The sequence below is a fragment of the Tamandua tetradactyla genome, chromosome 6 (genome assembly GCF_023851605.1).
Source record: "Tamandua tetradactyla isolate mTamTet1 chromosome 6, mTamTet1.pri, whole genome shotgun sequence".
Taxonomy (NCBI): domain Eukaryota; kingdom Metazoa; phylum Chordata; class Mammalia; order Pilosa; family Myrmecophagidae; genus Tamandua; species Tamandua tetradactyla.
This window is the reverse complement of record NC_135332.1, coordinates 2,203,376-2,228,233: the sequence shown is the minus strand read 5'-3', so window position 1 is coordinate 2,228,233 and position 24,858 is coordinate 2,203,376. Positions and strand designations below refer to the sequence as shown.

The 24,858-nt window shown below is 39.5% G+C and overlaps 1 long non-coding RNA gene across 1 annotated transcript; it reads left to right on the top strand.

The window, feature by feature from the left end:
* The first annotated feature begins 7,971 nt into the window (after window positions 1-7,971).
* LOC143686948 (uncharacterized) lies at window positions 7,972-20,139 on the top strand. The gene is made up of 4 exons (XR_013177320.1): window positions 7,972-8,101; window positions 12,778-12,823; window positions 18,735-18,825; window positions 19,639-20,139. It is a non-coding gene; the product is annotated as an uncharacterized LOC143686948 (long non-coding RNA).
* The last annotated feature ends 4,719 nt before the right edge of the window (window positions 20,140-24,858 follow it).

Sequence of the window (24,858 nt, the reverse complement as noted above, 5' to 3'; positions counted from 1 at the left end):
TAGAGAACTGGATATCCATAAGTAAAAGAATGAAAGAAGACCCGTATCTCACACCTTATACAAAAATTAACTCAAAATGGATCAAAGATCTAAACATTAGGTCTAAGACCATAAAACAGTTAGAGGAAAATGTAGGGAGATATCTTATGAATCTTACAACTGGAGGCGGTTTTATGGACCTTAAACCTAAAGCAAGAGCACTGAAGAAAGAAATAAATAAATGGGAGCTCCTCAAAATTAAACACTTTTGTGCATCAAAGAACTTCATCAAGAAAGTAGAAAGACAGCCTACACAATGGGAGACAATATTTGGAAACGACATATCAGATAAAGGTCTAGTATCCAGAATTTATAAAGAGATTGTTCAACTCAACAACAAAAAGACAGCCAACCCAATTACAAAATGGGAAAAAGACTTGAACAGACACCTACCAGAAGAAGAAATACGGATGGCCAAGAGGCACATGAAGAGATGCTCAATGTCCCTGGCCATTAGAGAAATGCAAATCAAAACCACAATGAGATATCATCTCACACCCACCAGAATGGCCATTATCAACAAAACAGAAAATGACAAGTGCTGGAGAGGATGCGGAGAAAGAGGCACACTTATCCACTGTTGGTGGGAATGTCAAATGGTGCAACCACTGTGGAAGGCAGTTTGGCGGTTCCTCAAAAAGCTGAATATAGAATTGCCATACGACCCAGCAATACCATTGCTAGGTATCTACTCAAAGGACTTAAGGGCAAAGACACAAACGGACATTTGCACACCAATGTTTATAGCAGCGTTACTTACAATTGCAAAGAGATGGAAACAGCCAAAATCTCCATCAACAGAAGAGTGGCTAAACAAACTGTGGTATATACATACGATGGAATATTATGCAGCTTTAAGACAAGATAAACTTATGAACCATGTATTAACATGGATGGACCTAGAGAATATTATGCTGAGTGAATCCAGCCAAAAACTAAAGGACAAATACTGTATGGTCCCACTGATGTGAACGGACATTCGAGAATAAACTTGAAATATGTCATTGGTAACAGAGTTCAGCAGGAGTTAGAAACAGGGTAAGACAATGGGTAATTGAAGCTGAAGGGATACAGACTGTGCAACAGGACTAGATACAAAAACTCAAAAATGGACAGCACAATAATACCTAATTGTAAAGTAATCATGTTAAAACACTGAATGAAGCTGCATCTGAGCTATAGGGTTTTTTTTGTTTTTGTTTGCTTGTTGGTTTGTTTGTTGTTGTTGTTTTTTACTATTATTACTACTTTTATTTCTTTTCTTTATATTAACATTTTATATCTTTTTCTGTTGTGTTGCTAGTTCCTCTAAACCAATGCAAATGTACTAAGAAACAATGATCATGCATCTATGTGATGATGTTAAGAATTACTGAGTGCATATGCAGAACGGTATGATTTCTAAATGTTGTGTTAATTTCTTTTTTTTTTTTCTTTCCGTTAATAAAAAAAATAAAAAATACATGGATGAGGGCCACGGTGGCTCAGCAGGAAGACCTGAGTTTGATTCCTGGACCATGCACCTCCCCAAAATAACAACAACAAAAAAAAACATGGATGAGCCTTAAATTCATACTGCCTTGTTAAAGAAGCAGGGCTGAAAAAGGTGTATGCTATATGATTCCAACTACTTTACACTGTCGAAAAGGAAGTACCATAGAGACAATAATATGTCAATAGTTGCAAGTGCTTCAGGGGGAGGGAGGAAGAAATTAATAAATGGAGCACAGAGCATTTTTAAGGCAGTGAAGCTATTCTGCATGATACAATAATAATAGATATATAACCGTATATATGCCTTTATCAAAACCTTTGTAAAATACAAATAGTGACCCCTAATGTAAACTATGGACTCTAGTTAATAGTTAGGTATCAATATTGGTTAATTAATTATAACAAATGTACCACACTAGCGCAAGATGTCACTAGTGGGGAGAAATTGGTGAAAGAAGAGAAGTGCATGGGAATTCTCTGTACTTTCTGCACAATTTTTCTGAGAATCTAGCACTGTTCTAAAAAATAAGATCTATAAATAGCATAGCTGGCTTCAGTAATGTGTATTGTCATATTTCTACAAAAATATTTATTCAAACAAATAATGATTTAAAATTGTCACATTTTTGTAGAAGTGAAATGGAGTTTATTATTTTTAATGTTTTAGTTACTTATCAGTTTGATATCTACCCTTGTTACTGTTGTTTCTGGCCTTCCTGTGGCAGAGAAGCCCTAGACTGAGATCTGTTTACACAGGAGGAATCCCCTAAGTATGTTTAGGAATTCCAAAGATCCGCGTCAGCCAATTAGAGTTGTCTCTTCTTTGTTTCTTCTGTGAGAACTTTAGTCATGTCTATAATGAATGCTTACATTCTCTCCCTCTATTTGCTAGTTATTGTCTCTATTGAAATGACGAAGCTTAAATGGAAGTGCCACTATTGAGGAGGAGGGGCAATAAAAGTTACATTATGTTGGGGAAGAGAAAAGTGGAACCTAAACTCAGCATCTTTTTTTTAATTCAGAAAAGGATATTTACAAACAACTTGAGGGGTCAGTGGAGTCGGTTTCTAATGTGGGATAATAGCTAAGTTAATTATTTGAGAGTGAATACAGATTTCAAGAGTAAGAAGGAAAGACCACCCAGGAGGGAAAGATGCAAATATAAGGAGGCAAGAAGAAGTATGACTTGTTCATAGAAACGTGAGCGCACATTTGCACAACAGCTAGGCTAAAATTGTAAATGATTTTACTGCTATGTAAGGGGAGTAAAGTGAATAATTTTGTGGAAAAGTGCTAATCATATTTGTGATACTTTGAGTACTGCTAATTTGAAATGGGAAAGACGCAAAGTAAGGGAAGTAATGCAGTAAGCTACTGCTTATTAAAGTCAGGTTTATAATGCTGAAATCCATCCTTTTCCATGAGATTTGATGAGTTTCAACAAATGTACACAGTGAGGCAACCATCACCGTAATTAAGATTTAGAACATTTTCATTACCACAATAAACGTTGTAGTGCCTCTTTTTAGTCAAACCCTGCCCCCAACACATACACGTTCAACCTTGGCAATTATTGATCAGATCTGAATAGTTTACCTTTTCAGTATTGTAATATATATAGAATCATACTGTACACAACATTTTCTGTTTTTCTCACTTCGAATAATGCTTTTGTGATTGACCCATTCCTTTTTAATGCTGAGCAGTATTCTATTTATTGGATGTATCATAATTTGTTCACCTTTTTTACCACTTGAGGTTTGTGTCAATAAAGAGGCTATATGCACCCATCTACAGGTTTTCATATGGACATATATTTTAATTTCTCTTGGGTAAATTCCCAAGAGTGGGATTCAGGAATGGTACAATTAACTTTACAAGAAAATGGCAAACTCCTTTGACATTTTGCATTCCCAAATGCAAAGTATGAGATTGTACCAGTTGTTCTGTACCTTTGCCAGCATTTGGCATTGTTAGTACTATAAAAAAAATTAAATTATTCTAGTTGATATGTGGCCATTTCTCATTGCTTTACTAATTCACATCTTCTAAAGGCAATGGGATGGGCAATATTTTCATAGGCTTGTTTGCCGTCCGTATCTCTTCTTTGGTTATGTAACTATATAACTATTATATAACTTTTGCTCACCTAAATATTGCATGGCTTGTTTTATTATTAGTATTAAATTACAATTTACATATAATCTCTCTCTATATATATTTATTTATTTATCTCTCTATATATATATTCTTTGTTGATATAAGACCTAAATGATTAAAAATATTTTCTCAGAATATGTGCTGCTTTTGTCATCTTCTTAAGCATGGCATTCAAAGAGCAGAATATTTTAGAATTGTTCAATAAATCAACTTTATTCTTTATGGTAAAAAATGTTTATTTCCTACCCATATAATTCTTACTTAACACAGGGTGCCAAAATTTTGTGTTGTTTTCTTGTAGGAACTTTACATGTTCAGGTTTTGCATTTATATCTATGATTAATTTTGAGTTAAATTTTTTATCTGATGCAAAATATGAAGGGAGGGCTTTGTTTTGATTTGCTCTGTTTTGCTTTTGGTGTATGGATGTCCAACCGGTCTAGCACCATTTGTTGTAAATACAATTCTTTCCTCACTGAATTTCTTTGACACCTTCTTAGAAAACGTACTTGCCATAAATGTTTTTGCCTATTTCTAGAGTCTGTATGATTCCATTTATCTGAGCATCTATCCTCACACCAATACCAGAGTATCTTGATTAATGTTGCTTTATATTAAGCCTTAACATAAGCTAGTGAAGGTCTTTCAACATTATTCATCTTTTCAGATATTGGCTTAGCTATTCTATGTCCCCTACTTACCTACATAAATTTTAGTATTCATTTATCAGTTTCTACGAAAATGCATAATTATGATTTGATTTGGGATTGTGTTTTAGTTATAGTGAAATTTGGGGGAACTGTCAACTTAATGTTGGGCCTGCACTCTATGAAAATTGTATAAATCTAAATTTCATTTAAATTATCTTTATCTCATCAGCATTTTATACATTTAATGCCTAAATATTGCACATTTGTTTCAGATTTATCCCTAAATTTATCATGTTGTTGATGCTATTGCAAAACATTTTAAAATTTCAATTTCCAATTGTTTGTAACAACTTACTTTAACCCATTAATTTTTTTAACCGATTAATTTTTGAGAACCAAAAAAACAAAATAGCAACCATGTGGTATGTATTCTGCTGTGTGTGTACGATGGGCAAATGAATGATAAAGTTTCTCTGTTACCTCAGATATCAGTCTATAAAGGATTCAAAGAAATGAACAAGCAATTAAAATTAGACTAGATGCTGTGGTAGCATAATTTGCATTATTCTATGGAAATTTATAGGATGTAAGGACATGACACTTTAATTTAAATGGTCACTTAAGGTTTCTGGGAGAGAGCAATTTATGATTGGATAACTGAAAAATACGTGCAGGGAGCCATGCAAATTAGACTTAGGGAAGACAAAAGAAAGATTGGTATTCCAGGTAGGGTCACAGCATGAATAGAAGTTAAAATATTAGAGATCCCGAAAAGGAATCGTTATCACAACACACCTGAAGGACGTTGGAAATATCTACATGGACTTGATTTTTGAAGGAATTTTATTCCTAGTTAATGAAAATTTTATAAAGATTTTCTCTATTATCTTCATCTACTACATATAGGGTCTGCTTACTATGAAAACAGCTGGTGTATCTGTCAATTAAGAATTTGGGGGTCTTTCAAAGTTGAAAAAAACACACATGGTTTAGGGTCAGAACCTGTGATAGGCAAATGAAAAGTACAGGATGGGAAATATAAGAGACAGATTAAAGTCCAGTTAAAATGACAAGAGACAATTTGGCCTTTTCAGGAAACAAATTTATCTTCATCCACTAAGATCTCCCCATAAAAGATGTTGACTCAGATCATGAACATTCCTCCAGGAAGGGGACAATTCAGGTCCTGGCAGGATGATTTCATGTCTTAAAATCACCCTACAGATATTTCAAAAGTGCATGCTACATTATATCTTTGGGATTCAGGAACCACTGTACTTACAGCGCCATCTAGTAACAACAAAATGGGAAGCTAAAGCAAGCTTAACAAAAAGCACAGAAGCTTGGAGATCGCTGAGCTGTCATGATAGAAATCAAATTCTGGAAGGAGAACGGTCAGAATAGGAGAAGGCGGAGTCCAGGACTAGAAATGACTATGTTCAATTGAGAAGGAATCTTTTCTTTAAAAAGGTTTTTGTTTAAACATTAAACATAATGATATAGCTGCTGGGAGATTTTTTTTTAATTTTTCAGAATTATTTTATTTATTATTGTGCAAATTAAATTTAACTAGCAACTTTGCTATATGTAGTAGATGGACAGGTGAAGGAGGACAGCACTCCTCCAATACTGGAGGGATCAATGAATCAGGCATTCAGACAAAGGAATAGGCAATTCAATTCTGAAGACAAATGCTATGGTTTGGCCAGTGCACTATACCCAGGATTTCAAAGGACATAGAGACATAGGATCTGAATTTAAATGGTCAGAGAAGGATCCATGGAGCAAAGCAACTTATCACTAAAGACATGAAAGAGTAAGTAGTATGAGCTCAATACTTTAAAAATATTAAAAAATAGGATTTTGGTTTCAGATAGGAAACAGGGTATGAATCAATGTTAATAGCTTTGAGGCACTACAGGAAAAGTGACAATTTCATTAACTGAGTCAAGTTGGAAATAAATACCGGGGCCAGATTTTTTGATGGGATTTACTAGCATGCCAATTGTTTCTGATACTATACTGTATTTTTCTCATATATGAACTAGCTAGATTAGGCATCTCCCTAGCAGAACTACAGCTAATGTGACAGCAAATTGAGAATGTGGGCTTCTTGATGTCTTCAAAGTTGCTAAAGCAAGCCCTTGTCCGTGCAAGCCAAAGAAAAACGGTTTGGCAGAGACAAAAAATCCTAAAGACCAAGAGAGATGGTCACAAGAAAGTATGTTTTTCAGTTTGTGCTATTACCTTCTTTCACTTAGACCCTCCTGTGCAGGATCTCAAGTCAGTATGTCAACATTATTCCCTGGAGAAAGACAACTTAGCTACAGGCACAGGTTACATTAAAGCTTTCACCGTCATGGTTCAGGAGTGGGTGCTTGACTTTATTTATAGGATTCAGGATTAGAGCCCCTGCTGGCATCCAGTAAATGAGAGGATGAGGTCATCCTCATAAAAACCTCAGCAAGTTTTGGTAGCAGCAGCTGCTGAAGATATGGATATGGCTGTGTTGTGATGGCAAGTGTGAATTCCTGGAGGGAGAAAGATCAGAACAAGGAAAGGATGGTGTACAGAACCAGAAATGTTTGAATTCATTTGAGCAGGGGTCTTTTTTCTTTTAAAATTTTTATTGCTGTGCTTTTCTTTGAGAAAATGAGAGAATCATTCACAGTAAAGATTCAGAGAAGCCCGACCCATACCCACTTTTTCTGCTTCTTCCTGCAGGTAACTGCTGTTCAAGATTGGCGTGAAATCTATTAAGCTGATTGATTTTGTTTACAAACACAAACGTACAAACGCGGTTCATACACGATTATAAAGCCTGCTGTTTGTACTATGTCAAATGCATCCTTGCAGACTGTGTATGTGTGTGTGTGTTTACATACACATTTAATTCTTGGCTAGCACTATAACTCATAAGATGACTGATGACTGCAATTTCTTAGACTAGAACTCTGGTATGCTTTTATTCTCTAAACATTTATTCAGTCTGATATCGAAGCTGGGTGCGTTCGCTAATGGTTCCGAAAGCGAGAAGGTACAGGGTTCCCGTCTCCCAGAACAAGCCCCACGCGCACTGAACCAACAGTTATCAGCGAGCAGTGCCTGGAACCAAACCCATGCCACCAGCAGGAAATCCGCCATTGCCAGGCGCGGCCGGCCAGGCTGCAGGGGTCTGCGGGGAGTCACGTGACAGGCGCGGCCGGCCAGGCGGCAGGGGTCGGCGGGGGGGTCACGTGACAGGCGCGGCGGACGGCGAGCAGCTCGGGCCCATCCTGTGCGCGTCTTTACGGCGCGCGCGGAGCGTCCGCCATTGCCAGGTGCGGACGGCCAGGCTGCAGGGGTCTGCGGGGGAGTCACGTGACAGGCGCGGCGGACGGCGAGGCTGCAGGGGTCTGTGGGGGAGTCACGTGACAGGCGCGGCGGACGGCGAGGCTGCAGGGGTCTGCGGGGGGGGGGGGTCACGTGACAGGCGCGGCCGGCCAGTCTGCAGGGGTCTGCGGGGGGGTCACGTGACAGGCGCGGCCGGCCAGGCTGCAGGGGTCTGCGGGGGAGTCACGTGACAGGCGCGGCGGCCGGCGAGCAGCTCGGGCCCATCCTGTGCGCGTCTTTACGGCGCGCGCGGAGCGTGACCCGGGCGTTGCCCCACCCCCTGCCGGCCTCCGTCTCCGAGGCCTTCGGGCGGGCGGTTCGCGTGTTAAGGCGCACGTGCGGGTTTCCAGTCGCGAGTTTCCACAGCAAAGACTTTAGCAAGTTACGTGAGTGTGCTCATATTTTTGTACGTTTGTTTCTATTTGGGCTTTATGTCATTGTTTTGGTTATTTTTCTTTAACTTGCCTTAACCTCGGTTTCTTTTCCTCCGGGGAGAGACGTCCTGTAACTTTTCCACCCCACCCCCTTTATGTTACATTAAACCTTGTCTGCATCCGTTGTTTTTATACCTTTTCTTTTTATCGTAATCCTTTTCCTGTGTTTTTTGTCTGAATATGTTTCCCTGAGAAACGAAAGTATTTTTCAATATACTCAACGTTTTGACTCATTCTTTATAAAAATGGAATGCATCTTTAATAATTTCTGAGCTATTTTGAAGATTCTTTCTTGATTATTGTTTTTCATACTTAACAAAATAACTTTAATATGAAGATTGGTAGTGGCCTCAAGGCTAAACTTTGCCAACATCTCAATATTCAAATATTCAGTTACTTGTTTATTTAAGAAAATTGTGCAAAGTTAAAAGTTTCAAGACCATGTTTTAAAAACAGCTTCCTTATAACATCATCCTTAGTATTGATTATTCACTCCATAAAATTTTTTTTCCGGTTGATCCTAACTCTGTTTCACCAAAACTGTTCTCCTAGTTCTGGCTTTTTTTCCCCACATTCCCCTCCTTTGGAGTCTGTTGCACCTTCTGATTTCTGCTGCAGGTGTAGCAGGAAAGCATTTTTAGGCCAAATGTAAATGAATGGGCAAGGCTGTTTTCCAGTAAAGCTTTATAACAAAAAAAAAAGGTGGGGGGTGGGGAGGTAAGGAAAAAACCAAACAGGCAATGGTAGTTTTCCCGAGCTACGTGATTCCAGAAATTGCACTTTAATTCACACAGTACTCCTAGTAAAAAACCTTACTATCTACAGTCCCAAAAGTCATTCATGTTTTTTTTTATTTTGTTTTAAATTATTTTTAACTTACTCCATTAAAACTTTATGTTGAGGGCAATGTGTCGGTGGCTCAGTGGCAGAATTTTTACCTGCCATGCCAGGGACCCGGGTTCGGTTCCCAGTGACTGCCCATGCCCCCACCCCCCAGAAAATAAATAAACTTTATGATGAAATATTTAAACAATACTAAAGAAGGTAAGTGGGAAGGGAGTGAATCCCAACGACATAGAGGCATATATATACTTTATTAGTTGACTCTTATGAAAGGTAAAGAATCTGGACTTCATTAGAGATTTTGTTTAAAAGATTATTAAAGGTGAATGGGGAATACTGCACTGGGAAGAATGCTCTAGTCATAAGCTCTGCAAGAGTCTCCGGAGTTAGGCAAAAAGGAATTTGTTTTATAGAGGAAATTAACAAGACTGGAAAGAATCCAAGTGTAGGGAAGTGATATGAAAGGGTAGCATGCTCAAATAGTAGAGAAGAGAACTTTTTATGCTGAAGACAGTATAGTCTCTGAGAGAGATTCTAAAGATGGAACTGTGTGCTGAGTCAGGCTGAGGGTGGACCAAAGTTCATAGATCCAGGGGAAGGAGATAAGCTAAACCACAGTTTGGTTTAAAAGCATTTTGTTCCGATTGATCAGTGGGGGCAAGTGGTTCTTGCACTTATACTGTTTAGAATGGGAATTTAGAGGATCTTGTCTGGTCTTCAGGGTAAACGTGGGGGCATCCATGAGTCCTGTGGGGAAGGATGGCTCTTTGCAGTTAGCCTTTTTTCTAGAACAAAGGGTGATTGATGGTGAGGGAGTTATTAATATTGACTCTTTTCCTGGATCATAGAGCTAGGGTAAAGTTCAGCTCCCCCTTTTCTTGAAAATGAATAGTATTAATTCATGACTGACCAACTCAAAAGAGGTCATAGATCTGAGTGTGATCTAAGTGTTCGTGGTAATGTCAGATATTTTGTTGTTATTGTTTTATTCTTGTGCTGAAGAATCGTAAAAGACAAATGCCCAAATTTAAAAATAGAAAAATATTAACATAGAAGGTTATATTAAAATATAAGCTGAAAAAAAATCTAAGCTGCTAGTGGATGAAAATTTTTCAGTTATGCAGGACTGCTCATTAAGTTCCTTGAAGCTAATAGGTAATGCTTTTGGTGATGTCTTCCAGTCTTGGCTACCTCATATAAAGACATGTATTTCCAAATATTTGGAAAGACTTTATTAGTGGCCCAGATAGAAGCTTATATGGAGAGAAGTATGCCTTGTGCATGGTCTGCTGTGGCCTGTTGTGGTACACATTTAAAGTACACATAAAGTCCTAATATATATATGTATATATAGTTGGGCTTTACCTTGTGGTCCTCACTCAGATCTTGGGGAGGATGGCCAGTACGAGAAACCTGGAATCCCAATAAATGTCTAGGCAGTCAGGTTCTAGTTCTTAATGATGCTAAATCAGGACATAGGGAGTAAAACTGGGAATGTTAGATTGGAATCGGTAAGAGTTATAACCAACACTACTTTTCTTTCTCTTGACCAAGATGCTAGTCTTGCTCCTGGCACATCCCTACTCAGTTCCTCCCTTTCCTAACTACCTTAGAACTTGTATTGCAGTTGTAAGACTCTGAGTGCAGGAAAAATAAGACAGCTCTACACTCTAACTATTCTAAATATTAGTATCACCCCTTTCCTCCTTCCTTTCTCCACGACAACCCAGGCACTTTAGAGGCTCTTGACTAAGTCACTCCTTATTTTCCTCCTCTTCCCTCCTAGTGCTTATAGATCCCAAATGGCCTCAGTATTTGTAAAGAAAAACATTTTGAATCAAGTAGTGTTAACCATAACCTCAATAAATCTCTCACTCATCTTCAGTAAAAACTGAACTAATTGCAACCTCAGTAAATCATTTACCCACTTCATGATTGAACCCTCTTACTGTTTTCCAATACTTTTCCTCCAAGTCTCTCCCAGCCCTTAAAAAGCTTTGTTTTAACAGAGTTGAATTCTATTCTCTCTCTCCTCAACTGTAGCAGGCCTCTGAATAAAGTCATCTTTGCCTTTTAGACATTTTCCTTTCAGTTCTTTGACAGTTAATAATGTGCGAAAGATGACAGCCCAATTTACAGATAGGTGTTGAATACCAAGAAGAAAGAAATTAAGCTACAAGGCAATAAAGGCATTTATTGGGGGTCTTAGAATTGCAGTTTTGGGAACACAGATTCAATAGCAACTGAAATCATGTCCTACCTTGGCATTTCCAGAAAGCGTTTTTAAAAGAATAGAAAATTAAACAAGTTATTTGTGGCTGCTCATATTAGATGCTGAGTACTTCTCAGTGACTTAAGCCTAAGATCTAAGATCACACAGTATTACTTTTACAGGCCTGGTTATGGATCTTGCAATAGTTCTCTGCATCAGATGCTATCTACTTTTTATCCTTGGTAATTTTGGGCTTTAGGACCCCAGTAGGAATGGATTTCCAGGCAGGGCTGGGAGTTTTCTTTAAATGAGAAATATGAATCCAAGAATAAATACCTTCTAATTTGGCTGCATGGGTTAGTTAAAAGCACCTCATAGAGTTCTTTCCAGTGAGGTTGGAATGCACCTTTATGGAATTGTCTTCTCCAGATTCATCAGACTGAAGAGTGTGATTCTGAATGTCTTCGTCACCTAGGAGCATGCTGTAAAAAGATTGTTCTGCCAAGGTTTCATTTTTTTTTTTTTTAAAGGTTTGATTAGTTCCTGACAATGGATTAGCGTATTTCCTTTTATGAGGCAAGGTTTATATATTCCAAAGTTTATTTTCATAGGTTTTCCTGATATAAATTCAGATGGTTATAACTTACCTTTACCAAAAGGAATAGACTTAAGATTTAATTAGACTATAGGTAAGACTTTTTGGCCATGGTAGGTTGAAGGATTCCATGAATTTAGCTCATTGCTTTTTTTTTTTTTTTTTTTCACATGGGCAGGCACCGGGAATCATTGCTTTTTAATACACTATGTGTTCTTTCAATTAAGCCTGAGTCTTGGGGGTGATAGGCTCAATGAAAATGTTGAAAAATAGACCATATTTTTGTATATTGTTCTTATAATTTGTTCTGTAAATTAGCCTCCTCGGTCACTGTGAAGTTCTAAGGGAATTTCCAAATTTGGAATTTTTTTTCTGATATCTTTACAACTGTAGCTGAAGTAGCTTGTCTACAGGGAAAGGCTTCAGCTTAATATGAATACCTATTATTAAAATATTTATAGCCTTGGGATTTTGGTAGTTGAAAAAGTCCAATTGTGAAATTTCCAAAAGTCCAGTATGTAGTGGAAAATTTTCCTGAGAGCTATTGAAAGGTTTTCAAGGATTATGTTTAGGACAAATTAAACATCCAGAATACTTCCATTTTTTTAATTTCATGAGAAGGGTGTTTTGTTAAGTATCAAGAAGTAATTTTTTAATGTTTCCAATAGAATTGTTTGGCTGAAAAGTCATTATAGAAGTCAGAATAGGTTAGAATTTGTCTCTGCACTTTTTGAAGCTGTAACTGCTATGCAGTGACCAATGCTTTCCTCCTGTTTGCCTGAGAATGACCAGGAATTTTTATTATATCCAAATCCTTTGGCAACAGTATAGCAACTAGCACTTTCTTAACATAACAGCTGTTTTTTTCCTTCCATTAGGGGTTAAAAAAATCTTCTTTTTCATAACATCGCCAAGTCATGAAAAATCCAACAAGCATACAATTTTCAGTGTATAAAGTTGCTTGTCTTCCCTCTGCAGGTATACAGGATTTCGTGAAGACAAAAAGTTCAGCTTGCTGGTTTAGGTAAGGAATTTGCTTTTATGATCTCCCGGTTAGTGTTAATAGCAAATTCAACCCAATAGATTCTTGAGATATCTTCAAGGTGAAAGTCAAATGTATAGTAGATAATACCTGAATTATTAATTGGAGTTACTTGTAAGTCTATTCAAAGTGTTAATAATTAGTTAAACCTATGACTTCAGGATGAGTTTCAACAGAAATAGTAAGAAGTAAGGTAGCAGATTAAGGTGGTAACAATGAACAAAAGAGACATTGGAAGGGGAAAGTAAGACAATGTCATAAGAAATTAATTTATTGGTAGAGAGGGTTTCAACAAAATGCAAGACATAAATAGTTAGGGGAGATCCCGTAGTTAAATCTCCGATTGATTTTTAAAGTTTTGCCGTCACAGCAGTGACCTTCATGCAAGTGGGAGTGCCTTGGCTAAGGTGTGTAATTGCTGGCTCTGGTGTCCTGGAGGTCTATGTTGATCTTTATGCTTTTGTGCAAGGAAGGCTTAGATATTCCCTTCTTGTTCATAAACAAGGATAACAAAGGATGATTTGTAATTACGGAGTTCCTGAGCAGGAGTGCTGAGAAAACTATGCTTTATTTCCTTAATGAAATTTTTATTAATTCCATTCCAAATAAGGGGCTCAATTTGGTTAGCATTAAACAAGGCATATAAAGGTTGAGTTATCAAAGAAAAATTAGGACTCCAATTTCTACAATATCCTGTGGCAAATAGCCTCTTAATTGGCATTTGGTTTTTGAGCAGATGGAAAGTTAGAATGCTTTGCATTTGGCAATGATCTAGGAAGAGACCCTTGGAATAGGGATAGGTGAGGCAGAAAGAATGAGGCTAATATGTTGGAATAGTGTCTAAATGAGGGGTGGTGTTTAAATTATATTCCTTTGACTGAAAGGACAATAATATGTATGGAATTTAACCCCTTACCCTGGTATTTTAAATCTAGTTCCAAGAGTTCCAAATTAATTTCCTCTTTTGGGAGAAATGTATGTATGCTTGGAATAATTCAAGGAAATATTTTCCCAAAAAGTGAATTGGGATAGAGGGGACTAACACAAATTGATGAGTGCATTGTAAGGGTTCTAATGGAAAGAGAGTTGGGGTTATAATAGATGGTCGTGGGTTTGTTGGAGACTCCCACCATTTGAAGTGTTTCTGTACTCATGGAGTAGGGCTAATGAGAGCAATGGGATTCAAGACAGAGAAGGTGGTACTAGTATCTATTACAGATCCTATGATCTAAATTCCATTTGTTTCCAATGATCAATTTTTTTTTGCTTGAAGATGTGACATGGACAATTGGAAAAGCTCTGTTATTTCTTGGGGCAGGCCTGACAGTCACATTGAAAGGCACTTTGCTTTCTTAGAAGGCAAAGAGTCTAAGGAGGGATACTGCTGTTGGGGGAAGTTTAGGGCAGTCTCTTTTCCAATGTCCTTGTTGTTTACAATAATTAAAAGTACCAGCAACTTGAATCTGGTACCTAGAGGGTTTATTGAGGCTTACTTAGGTACTGTTTTAGGTTGGGAGGATTTTTTTATTGCTTTTTTTAAAGTTGTGATCTAATTGAGCTGAGATTTATTAAATCATTAGGTTATATTGTGGCTATTTTAGTTGTTTACATTTTAGAGTGGTGTTTAGTTCTTCTGAAAAACCATGAACAATAGTAAAATTAAATAGGGTAGGGATTTTGGAGTTAATGTGGTCAGAGAACTGAGAATTGTTTAAAGATTTCTTTTTCCTTCAAACCTGTTATCATATTCATATAGGGGCTTTTTTGGGTTTTGGGGTACATAATTTGGGGGAAAACTTCAGGTACGACCTTATGAAGTTCCTTAGCTAGCTTAAATGCTTCAATTATTTCAGTAGTTCTTCATTTTTAAAAGTCATTTAAGGGATTTTTCCAATTTGCTTTGTGTATCTAGATTTTGGCATGACCTTCACCAGCAATTATGTGAATTAATCCATGAAGGTCTGTGTATCCAGGCTAATAAGCCTAAATGATAAGATTGAATTCTTTTGCAAAAATTACAGAGTCGTCAGTAATTCCCAAGGATTTGGGAAATCTTATAACTGTGGAAAGGGATTTAGGCTAAGTTAGGGTATGGAGGAGAAAGACTGGAGGAGTATAAAGGAGGGTTAGAATAGTCAGTGTGGTATTTGAAGCTGCTATGTATCCCAAAAAGGCTATGTTCTTTCAATCCATTCCTCTGGATGCATACCTATTGTAGATGGGACCCTTTATTAGGTTATTTCTAGGTGAGTCTTGATCCTTTTTCTGGAATCATTTATAAGAGGTTAAAATATCTAAAGAAGCTAAAAGATGAAATTAAGAGAAAGTCATAGAGAAAAGCTCTGGAGAAGCTGAGAAGACATACAGAAGCTTAGAGAGAAAGCCTCTAGAACCAGAAGGAATGAAACCCAAGAGCAAAGGGTCAGTAGACATAAGCCATGTGCCTTCACATACGGCAGAGGTGGGACAGTCTCATGGCTTAAGAACTGAAAATTGTAGGTTAATGAAGCTTCACTGTAAAAGCCAATCCATTTCTACTATATTGCATTTCAGCAGGTTTAGCAAGCCAAAACAATCAGAGTCAGGAGTTCCAGATAATTTTTCAAGATTGAGAACATGCGATAATGATCTTCATTAGTTTTTGTTAATTTAGTATTTGTTTCTTGAAGAGAAGCGATTTTAGAATGTTATATGTTTGATAGCTTCCAGGTACCAATTAAAATAAGGCTTTCAATCAGTTTGCTTAGTTTTAGAGCCTCTATTTCCTAGTTGAGTGCACAAATATACCAATTTAGGCATATCAAGAGATCTCCATGGAGGCCATTATAGTTCAAGATTTTCTCTAGTGTTATAAGTCAAGTGAAATAAGATTTTACATAAGGCAGGACCATAATTTTTTAACAATGAATCAGCCAGGATGATAGATGACAGTGTAACATTAGAGTTTTTAGATGGATTGGAAACCATTCATTTAATTAGTTATCATTTTGAGCAATCTTAAAGCCTAGCCTGAGGGGAATTGTCTGGGTCTGGAACAAGTGTGATGTTTTACAGTGTGCTTCATATTTGTTTTACCTGGCAGATAGCCTGTGCTCTACTTGTCTGACCCATGACCAAGTGCCCCTACTTGCACAGAAATTTTCTTGAGGGTGGCAAGCAAATTTGAGTCAGTCTAGTCCATGTGTGATCATCTTATCCTTTCATGGAAAACTTGATCTTTGGAGGCTGAAGCTTCTAATCCAAAGGTAGTAGGCATTCTAATAACATTCCAATGCCTGTCCTATTGCCAAAAAATAATTATTTGATTTCTCACAGTCAGAACTGTGAGACTGATTGTTTGGGAGGGTCCCACCACTGAAAAGAGCTCTTAATCAAAGTGGAGATTTTTTAAATCCCATTTGAGTACTCCCCAGGCAATGAAATTTTCCTTTATGCGAACAGGCTTCTGCCACAAGGCCAGACCAGAAAAAGACTGTCACCAGCCCAAACCAAAAGAACCGGAGTTCACAAACAGGGCTTCTTCCACAAGCTCAAGCCAAAAGAACTAGTGTCTAAATACTGGACTGCTTTTCCTAGCCCAAGCCAAAAGAACCAAATTTCAAGTTGCCCTTTACTAAAAGATACCAAAAGAAAGGCTAGAAAATCAAGCAAAACAAGAGGCATTTCAGAGCTGAGAGGTCAGCAACCCAGCGCTGTCACGGAGATGACAGAATTCATGGAGCTCTTGCTGGTACCACTCTCAAATCCAGTGACAGCTACAAAGTCAGGTTGGTGGTCACTTCAGATCCCGTATGTGATACCATGTAATGTCAATCTAGAAATAACAAATTGAGCTACAAGACAATAAAGACATTTATTTGGGCTCTTAGAAATGCAATTTGAGGAGCACAAATTCAGATAGCAAACCAAATCATGTCCTGTCTTGGTATTTCCAATCTTATCTGAAACTGAATACATCCCAGGAAAACATATTCTTAAAACCAGCCCATTCCTGTGGGTGCGGACCCATTGTAAGTAGGACCTTACAACTGGAGGAGGCTGCTTCAGTTAAGGTGTGAACCACCTCATCCAGTATGGGACTTAATCCTATTACTGAGTCCTTTATAAATGGAGTAAGGAGAAGCAGAGAGACAGAGACAGAAGCAAAGCCATGTGCCTATCAGCTGGACTTCAGGAAGAAGCACTGTCTTGATGAAGCCTTGATTTGGGGCATTCTCATGGCCTCAAACTCTCAGATAATAAATTCCCTTTGTTTAAAGTCACCCTATTTCATATTATTTTCTTTGAACAGGCTAGGAAACTAAAACACCATAGAAACTCTATTTTGTTCTGTTTTTTTTTAACAGTAACAAAATTATCAGTTACAGTTTACAAAGAGGTACAAAATAGCTCAAAGACAGTGAACAGTACCAGAATCTGATGACCCTCAATGATGTATAATTTTTTATTGAAACAGAAAAATATTTCAATACTTTCACATTCTTTTAGAGGAAGGATAATCCCAAAGAGAGATTACTAAGGGAGTTATCTCATTAGATTTGCTCTGCTGAGTAATATCAAAAATATTAGGTTACCATGCAGGCCTTTTTATGTTGGCTTCGCTGAAAGTTTTCATAAGTAATCACAGATTGCATGTTTAAAAGCCTCTACACTCTAGGAAACCAAGCAAAGAACTTGCCACTATGGTTCTCCTACTGTATTGATAGATTTAGGTGCATTCTTCTTTTATTGAGATCCCCAAAATATCCAATAGTCCTTGGGTCCAGGAAGTGGCCTATCTAACCTGTAAGGCTGGAAACCCTGTAAGCCAGACCAGTTTACCAGTAAAAGCTTTGTAAGCATTAGCCTCATGAAATCACCTTTAGTTCCTTAAAAGTCTCTAATTGCAACTGATTAAATAAATAGGCATCATTCTCAAGTATGACATTTCAGTCAAAGCCTTGGTTATGCAACCAGTTATTTCTTATTAACAAGGAGAACAGATTCTCTTTGAAAATATGTAAATATTAATAGTGCCATGAAAATAAGAATACTCAAAAGTTTCCAAATTCCGCACAGATCAAGCAAGGAAAAAAGATGAATGTTACATTTCTATTTACAAACATAGTTTACTTAAATTCTTATGAGTTATAGATAGGTGAATATAAAAGATAAAGGAGTTCTTGTGTCCAGAATATAGCACATGAAAGCACATTCAATATTCCAAACAAAACTCATAATCATTTTCCAATTGTTTAATCAGTACTATATAATTAATTTTTATTCTATTTGATCTTGGGTTAACCTTCTCATAAACCCATCAGTTTTTCCACTGGAGTTCAGGAAATCCTGATTCAGTCCAGTGGTAGATCTGAAATTATTTAAACAATTCCATCAGAAGCCTGTGCCTCAGAGTACCTGACATATCCCTTTACATTGGTCTCTGAGATTGTACCTTTTTGTTAAGTCGAATATTATAGTTTGTAGTTCAGTATAAGCACTTTTTGAGAAATATGAGCACAAAATAAAAAGTATCTACAGATTATGAAATTCTTAAACTGGGTGTGGTTAAAGATCTAATGATATTTCATTTTAAAAATAATGCAGTTAGCAGGGAAATATTGTTGATCCATGGGACGAAACATTTTAAAAGTAGATCTTCTCTAAAGGAAAGCAGCAACTGTACTTATTCCAGACAGTGAGGCCATTGACAAATCTCTAAGAACTGCAAGTAATTTCTGATGTATTTATACTAATAATATGTTACCCTTACTAATTTTACCAAGGAAAGATTAAGCATGTCCTTTAATTTGCCCCCATTTCTCATGCATCTCATAATATTGCAAATAAACCTAATAATGTTTAGCACCTCTCTTTTTAAAAATTGAAAGAACAAATCTTTTTTTTTTTCCAGGGCCTTCTGGAAAACCCCAAAGACAGCTTGCAATTAAGACATCATGGAGGGTTCAATTTTGGGAAGGCAAAATGTCCAAAGTTGTCAGGAGGTTTGAACACTTATTGACATAAGATATGGGTGACTGATGTCAAATAATATAGTGCACTGGAAAGTGTGAAACAGGCAAGGATGATTTTATCCAAAGGTACCATGGTTAGGGAGAGAGAGTAGAACTCAACTATGTTGAAACAAAGGCATCAGCTTTGTTAAGGACTGAGATTTGGTTGGAGGGAAAGCCCTGAAAGATAGGAAGAGTGATTGGTATGGGATGGGTGTTATTTAGAAATTGCAATTAGGACTGCTTGGTTCATAATGTTTTCCTTTGTGGCAATTAGAACATGTCACAGGACATGGTAGTATTAAGAGACAGCCTAGGAGCTGTCTGTATTCTAGGATATCTTCCTTATATCCATTATGTATTTGCAGTCCTATTTCCCCATGACAGTCAGGATCAATCATCCCAGGCAGTAAAGTAAACCTCTTCCTTGCCTGTTGATTCAGTGGCATGAAAAGCCCAAAGTGGCCAGGTGGCAGCCTTAACTTCCAGTTCAGTGCAGTCGTTGCTGTGTCTCCCATAAGAAGACTCCTCCTTTTGGAACTAAGACCTGTAGACCAGCAGAGCCTGAGGTTTCAGGGGCAGGAAACAGAAATTTTCCTAATGGATCACAAGGGGGATAGTAAGTAGTGCCACTCCAGTTTCCACCCCTTGGTTCTTGGACTCATGAATCCTGGCTGTGGGAGAAACAGCACTGTGTTAGTTAGATTCAGTTGTCAACTTGGCCAGGTGAGCATACCTAGTCTTGTTGCTGTGGACATAAGCCAATGGTACATGAACCTCATTTGTTGCTAATTACATCTGCAGTCAGCTAGGAGGCGTGTCTGCTGCAATGAATGACGTTTGACTTACAGCGTAGCACAGCCTAAGCAGCTCAGCATTCCTCATCTCAGTACTTGCAGCTCAGCCCAGGCCTTTGGAGATGGAGAATGAAGTCACCCCAGGGAAAGTTGTTGGAACCCAAGGGCCTGGAGAGAAGACCAGCAGAGACCATCCTGTGCCTTCCACGTAAGAAAGAACCTCAGATGAAAGTTAGCTGCCTTTCCTCTGAAGAACTAACAAAATAAATCCCCTTTTATTAAAAGCCAGTCCGTCTCTGGTGTGTTGCATTCCCACAGCTAGCAAACTAGAACAAGCACCATACAGTGAACATTGATACAACGCATACACGGCCTCCTGGAGAACATTTCCCCAGCCCTGCAAGGTATTGCCATCTAGTTGGTGCCATAATTGGGTCTTCAAAAAGCTATTCCATCATTCTATCAACCCACCTGCCTCTGAATGAGGAGGAACATCGTAAGACCAGAGAATTCCATGAGCATGTGCACATTCCTGCACTTCATTTTCTGTAAAGGGGTTCCTTGATCGGAAGCAATGCTGTGTGGAATACTCTGATGGTGGATAAGGTATTCTGAAAGCCCATGGATGGTAGTTTTTGTGGAAGCTTTGCATGTAGGGAAGGCACACCCATATCTGGAGTATGTGTTTATTCCAGTTAGAACAAAATCACTGCCCCTTCCATGATGGGTCAGACAATACCCAGGTCATGATAGGCAACACAAGTCTCATGGTAACTTGGTGGCCCATGGGTAAATATTCAGTCCCTCCTGAGGTTAAGTAGCAGGCTTCAAGCTGCTTCTCAGAGGGAAAGTGTCTATCTACAGTGGCTGGTAAAGCTTTACTCCAGAGTGCTAAGGGTCTGTAGTGTTATTCTCCTGTAGGGGCCAAAGACTCCAGGTAGCAACCCTGTTTGCCACTGACACTTCCAGCACCATTGGATCTGCTGGATCGTATGTCCCAAGTGGCAGAGCAGCTAGGACAGCAGCCTGGACCTGTCACAGAGCCTTCTCTTGTTCAGGTCCCCACTCAAAACTAGATGCTTTTCTGGTCATTCGGTAAATGGGCCAGAGTAGGACACCGAAATGGAGAATATGTTTTCTCCAAAATTCAAAGAGACCAACTAGGCATTGTGCTTCCTTTTTGGTCATAGATGGGGCCATAGGCAACAGCTTATCCTTCACCTTAGAAGGGATATCTCAACATGCCCCACACCACTGGACACCTAGAAATTTCACTGGGGTGAAAGGCTGCTGTAATTTTGTTGGATTTATCTCCCATCTCTACATGCAAATGCCTCACTAGTAAGTCTAGAGCAGTTGCTACTTCTTGATCATTAGGTCCAATGAACATGATTCCATCAATATAATGGACCACTTTGATGTCTTGTGGGAGGGAGAAATGATCAAGTTCCCTGTGGACAATTTTATGACATAGGGCTGAAGAGTTGATTTCCCCTGAAGTAGGACGGCCTTGCCAGCTGACAGCAAACTGTTTCTGGTAGTCCTTACTAACAGCTATTGAGAAAAAAGCATTTTTTTTCCAGGCACCAGGGAGTGTGTTGATATGCTCAAGCAGTAATACCACATCCAGAACAACAGCTGCAATTGGAGTCATCACCTGGTTCAGTTTATGATAATCTACTGTCATCCTCCAAGACCTATCTGTTTTCTGCACAGGCCAAATAGAGATAAATGGGGATGTGGTGGGAATCACCACCCCTGCATCCTTGAAGTCCTTATAAGTGGCAGTAATTTCTAACCAACAGGCAGCCAAGCACAGCCCTTCCACGGGAGTAGCTGATAAATTTGGAGAAATTAAGGGATTTTTATTTAACCGGAAAGTTTGTGAGCAGGGGAATGGGTTGGTTGGGGATTGGGAAAAAGGAGGGGGAAGTGCACTCCTAAAATATACGTGAATATGTAATCCTGACCTTGGCAATTATAACCACAGTAGGTCTGGGCGTATGGCTTTACAATCTTACTTTCACTGGAAACACAAACATGCAAATCTACAAATATGAATACTTACCCTCAAACTTAGGGTGCAAGAGCTGTCGTAGCATTTCAATTTAAATGTTTTCTTTAATTTTGAATAATGATTGTCATCAGGAAAAAGTTCAAGCAGTTTAGAAAATACAAAGGAAAAAGCAAAAAACTCACCCGCTATAGGTGGGATTTTATAATTTATGGACATCGTTCTAGAATTCTTTCTACACAGCCTTATCCTCTCTTTACCAGATAAATGGATGGTTGATAGGATTTTTGAGACTAGGATAAAAATCTATGCTGTTATACAAATAGAAGTTTTATATTGATTTCAATGTAAATTAGAAGATGAAAAAAGTGTAAATAAATAAATCCTGATTTGAGATCATTTTTTTTAACAACAAAGAAATTCGTGGAAATTCGTTTTTCACTGAAAAAGATCCCTCCATTGTTTAAGAAAAGAGTTCTCAAAAATCATAAATAAATTGGAGTTTGTTTTTTTTTTCTAGCCAAGTTTAAAATTTAGATGGTATGAAATGGCCGTGTCAAGAAGGTAAACTGTCCCTCTTACAGGCGCCTTTTTGGTTTTGGTTGCTTCTACTGCTTTTATTTTGTTAAAATTTGTAACGTTTCCGTTTTGTTCGGGAACTGCCAGCCTCCGGGTTGAGTTTTGGTTCTGGGTTGAAAATGGATTCAGTGCTCACCTCTGGTCCTTCCCAGAGGGCTTTTCTGATTCTGCGCTTTCTATTTTGACGCTATAGGTGGGCCAAATGAAAAACTATTGAGTAGTTTTTCTGAGAAGCTTTGAGGGGTGCAGTGTTTTTTGAGTGCAGCAGTCTGGGTCCGATTGGGAGATTGGAGGAAATCAGTTAAGTAGGGGACACGCAATGTAAGAATTGTTAACGCTGATAAAAGAGTAACTGAGATATAAGGAAACTCGATGGTCCCTGAGAGCTGGGGAACCGTCCCCAAGGAGGGACCAACTTGGAAGAGGGTCAGATCTGTTGGAAACAGTGTGGTTCTGCCGTCGGAGAGCAGGAAAGTTCTGGTTTAGCCGAGACAGCACTGGTCGGGAGCTGCTGGGCAAACCCTAGCCTCTGCTCCAGGGTACCGGTGGGGACCAGGTGGGGACAGCTACAGGTGAAGGGCGTGTAGAGGGCAGAGTGGAGCCCCGTGGTGGGGTTTGCAGAAGGAGAAGCTGCTTGCTCTGTGCAGGCTGGATGGGACCTTGGGTTCCATTGCCGAACGAGCTGCTGAAAGGTGCCGAGCAGGGCGAGGCTGTGATAAGGGGTCTTATTTGGGGTCAGAGGCTGGGGCCAGCTCCACAGGATGTCCTCACGCTCACACGGCTGACCCCTTCCCCTGCCTTCCTGTGCCAGAAATCACAAGCAGCTGCCTCTTCTTCCTGCAGCGTAGCTCCAGCACCCTCCGTGGAGAAGCTCAACCGGGGACATGCTCACTCTGAAGGAGAAATGCCCAAGGGCTTCCCGTGGCCTCTCCTGGGGCATGGATTGAACGGTGCACCAGAGCCGGGCAGCTGTACACTGAGAATGAATATCCCGAGGGTTCCTCGTTTGGGAAGCTCTGTCTGCCACCTTGACATCCGACTGTCCTGTTGGGCCACCTTGCCCTCAGAGTGTTGCTGCTTTGCTGGAATGAAACATTGGTGCAGAGAAGGCTGAGCGCCACCTGGTATTTTTCCCCGTGTAGACTATTTGAATTTTCAATTTGGATAGTGAGGAATGCTTCTTTCTTCTTGAAACGTTACCACAATCTGTTCCTGTTGTTATGTACACATTATCTATATTAAAATTTCCCAATATGTGGTTTGTCTTTAATGTCAGTGAGTTACTTCTTTCTTTATCTCAGGCGATTTTTCCCTGTTACGTATGTCACTATAGTTTTTCATATCCTACTTGTTGGTGTCTCTTTTTTGGGGGCACCAATTATCCTTATTTTGGTTCATCGTTATCTTTGTCCCCCACTTGTCACTTCTTGCTTCTTGCCTCTATCTCCTCATCTTTTTCCACGGCATCCACCGTGATTTTTAAAGCCTTTCTTTCATGTCATTAATTTAATTTTACTGCAGATAATGAAGTTGGGATCTCAGTTTATTTCCTTAAATCTTCCATCTCCCTTTCCATCATTCCGTCACCTGGTCACCTCACTCCTATGCTTAATAAGTTCTTTCCTAGTTAAACCACCCATGGCAAAGCTTCTAGTCTTAGTTGTGTTATGCCCAGGCCGGTGAGGTTTTGTGTTTCTTTTGTTTTCTTCCATTTTGGGGTCTGGCCCGAATGTCTGCAATGCAGCGACACCATTTCCTTTCATTTTGTTCATGACTGCCTTTGGCATCTCTGCCCAAACTTTCCAGCCACCCTCCCCAGGCCCCATGCTTTCCGGCCAGTGCGGGGTGAGGGGCGGGTGCTTTCACCACCACCCCCTGGGGCCACCCTTCCTTGCACCTCGCCTGCACCCCTAGAGGAACTCGCCCTTCCCCCTCCACTCTGGAGTCTCTATTGTAAGCTCCCGCAAGGGCCAGTGTCGGGGAGAAAGCCCACCTTCTTGCCAGAGCCCTCGCAGCCACCCTGCTGGACTGAAGGGCCTGGGGGCCCCAGAAAGTCACGTTCTAAAGTGCATCCATTCCTGTGGGCATGCACCAGTGGCGGCTGGGGCCTCGTGTCTGCCACGCCATAGAGACGTGGCCCAGGGTGGCTGTCAGTCCTCTGGTGGAGTCCTTTATAAACAGGATGAATCAGAGGGGAGGGAGGGAGGGGCAGGCATGGAGGCAAGAAGCTGGCACAAAGGACGCCCCGAGAAGCAGGGAGGGCAGCAGGCACCGCAGATGGATGGCAGAGGAGCCCAGGGCCGCCAGCAGCCAATCTTGGGGAGAAAGCATCGCCTACTGATGCCTCCATTTGCACATTGTTCTCGGCCTCAAATCTGTAAGCTTGTAAGCTAATAAATGCCCACGGTGAAAGCCAATTTCGTGGCGTCAGCTTTGAGTGAACTAACAAACTAGAACACATGGTCAGTTAAGCCAGTCCAGGCCTAGTGACCATTGGATCGGGCTTGGGGGGGTAGCTGTGGGAGGCTCAAGAAAACTGCTTGAGCTACTGGGCGGGTGAGGGTCCTTCCGGGAGGTGGGCAAAGTGGGATGGGGGGAACAGTGCTGAGGGCTGCCCCTGGAGGCGGCGAGCAG